Here is a 3,925-nt window from a genome sequence, read left to right as displayed (position 1 = left end):
TACAATGTGATTTTCAGGATTTTTGTTTAAGATTCCGTCTTTCACAGTGGAAGTGTACCTATGATAAAAATTACAGACCTCTACGTGCTTTGTAAGTGGGAAAACCTGCAAAGTCGGCAGTGTATCAAATACTTGTTCTCCCCACTGTATATATATATATATATATATATATATATATATATATATATATATATATATATATATATATATATATATATATATATATATATATATATATATATATATATATATATTCATATACTTCATTTTATATATATATATATATATATATATATATATATATATATATATATATATATATACATATATACATATATACATATATATATATATATATATATATATATATATATATATATATATATATATATATATATATATATATATATATATATATATATATATATATATATATATATATATATATACACATATATATATATATATATATATATATATATATATACATATATATATATATATATATATATACATATATATATATATATATATATACACACACACACACATACATGATTTGTTAATGTCTGCCAAATCATGCCAGCAGACAGGATTTCCAGTTTAACTCCATCCAAGGGACGAGCACACACAATGATGAAAAACCCTACGTGTGAAACACCAGGATGACAGTTTTTAACTGGGTTGAGATTCAAATACAGTTTCGAAGTTGAGAGGTGAGTGTGTGCACCTTTTGGCCATTCTTCCAGCCCATACAGTATATCGAGAAATATCAATGTTGGTCTGTCTTGGACTATTTATCAAACTTTTTGAACTCCCCTCGTTATATTTTAGCAGTATTGAATCGCCCTTGCTTCAAAAGTAATTGTTTGGAGGAGCTTGAGTTTAGGAATGAAGAAAAAAAAATCTGTCTCGAGAATGTTAAGAAATCACTTTAGGATTTGTAGTTTACATTCAGGGATGCCAAAGGATATGGTTGAGTAAATCGATTCAGTGGCATATTAAATACTTCATACAATTGTGGCATTACTGTGATATGCAGTAGTATTAAGTTATGGGAAGGCCTGAGATGATATGCTCGACATAATGGAGTGCTTTATCTACAGTAATATGAAAGGTATATTGAGTTAGTAATCTGGTATTCACAAGCACTTCTATTAAGGGATAGTGAAAACGGTATGCCTTTTGCAGAGATTTCCCAGAAATGTTCTGAGAAGTTTGCAAAGTGTGAAGAAGAGGAGGACAGAGTCGTAGTTTTGGTGTATTTGAATTTTCCAAAAGTCATTTGACATTGTTAAACAGAGGGGGCCGTTAACCAAGCTTGGAGCTTGTGGCATTTGTGGTGAGGTAGCAGACTGGATAGAAAACTGCCTTAAGAATAGGAAGCAGAAAATGGTGGTTCATGATAGGATGCTAGTCTGGGAAGCTATAACTATAAGTAGTTGCATACGATGGGGTTTGATACAAAGAAAGTTAATTTTTACAATCTATTTTAATGATTTTGATATTAGAGTGGTGAAATGCATTTGTAATTTTGCTGATGACACCAAGTCAAGGGTTAGGGCATAAACATTGATAAAAGTGACCAACTACAAAGTGGTTTCGTGATTCCAGTTTAATGGAAACAGAAACGATGTGTTAAAACATTGTGTTTAAATAAGGTAAGGTATTAATAATATGGTTGGCATGTTTGGCCTTGAAATGCGATCCCACAATCCTCGTATCAAATGTTCAAATCCCTAATACAGCATTATTTGGCTGCTTGTCTATTAGCATCCTCTCAATTTATATAAAAAGTGTAACGATGTCTCATAATGTTCTTGTCCTACAAGAGGAATTGTCTTTAAATGTGGAGATTCTGGAGTCTGATTCGTCGAAGAAAGACTTAATTAATTGCGAATTCTCTTTTAAGCAATGAATTCTGTTTGGAAAAAAAGGTTTGTAGGAAGGAAAAAGTAGAAAAAAGGAAAAAAAGCTTCTTTGTAACATTAGTAGGTTTATTGTGCACAAGTCAAAGGGCAAAACACTAACATTGTGTTGAAGTCTAGTAAAGACTAATCTCAATTCCGTTGTTTAGTCTTGGTCACTCTTTCACATGAAGAACTAATTGTCGAACCAAATCTTTAATCCTAAAATTGGCCCTTACTTTGCATGTTGAACACATATATGTAACTGTCTACATAAATATAATACAATGAAGCAATAAACACATATAACCACCTGCATGGTGCTATATATCGAGTTTTTGTTACATCAAATACTCTATACTCAGTGTTGGTGAAAGATTGTGTGTGTGGATTGATAGTATAAGAATTAGTGAGTTGTGTCCACACCCGTAAGTATCTGAAAATATTGCACTTGGGGATAAAGTCATTTCAAAATGTTGCACATTCCTTTAATTATAGAGTACAAGTTGAAAAATGAACTGATTTATTGATATTTCAGTCTTGTTCCATTTCCAGTTTTCAATGATGGGAAAAGCATGATTGGAATACAGCCTGGTGTTGGTTTAATGGTTAAGGTGACTGGCTTAAGATGCAAGAGTGTTGAGTTTGTGCCCCTTTTTCTGTTTAATAAACACCAACTGGGGCTGACTCAGCCTGTCATCCTTCTGAGGTTGGCAAAATGAGTACCAGTGTACTGGTAATAGAGGGCACTGCATCAGCAGCACAGCTGTTCCCCCTGAAAATGATTGCAAACCAGCAGCCACAGGCTGCACATGATAGCTTGCTACTGGAATACCATATGTATCGTTCCAATCCAAGATATCTGTTTGGTTTTTCTAAACTTTTTATAATATCAGTATTTTGTCCTCACCCGTGATGTTTTAATGTTTATCAATACACATCACTGCCATTTAGCAATGAAAGTAAGTCCTGTCATGTATCTACACACAGATAAATTCCACATAGATCTGTTTTTTTATTGATAGAGAATATTTTTTCCATCTTTGCCAAAAGCCTTATCAATCCACACCACATTTCAATGCCCCTGGTGGTGAAGCAGCATGGCGATCCCTTACTTTACCAATTCCAACTTGTAATTCCGCTTCCTGCAGCCTGCTTCCTCTGATAGATCCCCTGCCTGGCTGCCCTGAGCCCACGAGCCACCCACCCACCCTATTGAACTTATTTTCCTCCAGGCCAAGTGTAAGGCATGCATTCTATGAAGGACACAGGCAGGATAAAAGGCAGTGTGAAAAATGGAGTTGAGATAAGATATTCAAAATTGGAAGAGTATTATTGAATGATAGAGTGTAGAAAGAAGAATAAATGGCTTGGAAATGAAGGGTGAAGAGCATTTCAAAAGGGAAAGGACTTGCCCCAAAGTGATAAGAGAGAATAAATGGAAAATAAATCAACAGAAAATATGGAATTGTGAGAGAAAATGTAATGGAGATAAAGGAGCATAGTAAAATAGGAGAAGGAAAATTAATGGAGAAAGTATTGTGCAATTGGGTAAAAGGCACAATAGATGAGCAATGGCTAATAAAGGTATTTAATTAGTAGATAAGTGGTATTGAAGCAGAAGTACTTTATGAGGACTACAGGAGAGGGAATAGTAGATGAATGAGTTGTTTCGTTAGCAGCCTGTGGCTGCTGTTTGCATCATTTTCAGCCTGAATCAACCCACCTGGTGTTATTTTAATGGAGGGACTCAAACTTAAGACTCTAAGATGTCAAGCAAGCCACGTTAACCATTAAGCCAACACGAGGCTTAGATGAATAAGTATTGGATAAGTACTAGGGGAGGGATTGCAGCTTCTGAGAGTATTTGCTGAGTGATACATGAAAAGCAGAGGAGGTGGGAATATGTACTTGGTTATTTATTTATTCGTATGCAGCTTGTGACTGCTTGGCTGCATCATTTTTTGGGGTGTGGCTGTGCTGATTTAGCAATGTCCCCTGTTACCAATAAGAAGGTA

Source organism: Eptatretus burgeri, chromosome 8, assembly GCF_056783735.1.
Source record: "Eptatretus burgeri isolate ZD-2024b chromosome 8, Ebu_testis_v1, whole genome shotgun sequence".
NCBI lineage: Eukaryota > Metazoa > Chordata > Myxini > Myxiniformes > Myxinidae > Eptatretus > Eptatretus burgeri.
Note: the sequence above shows the minus strand (reverse complement) of the source record.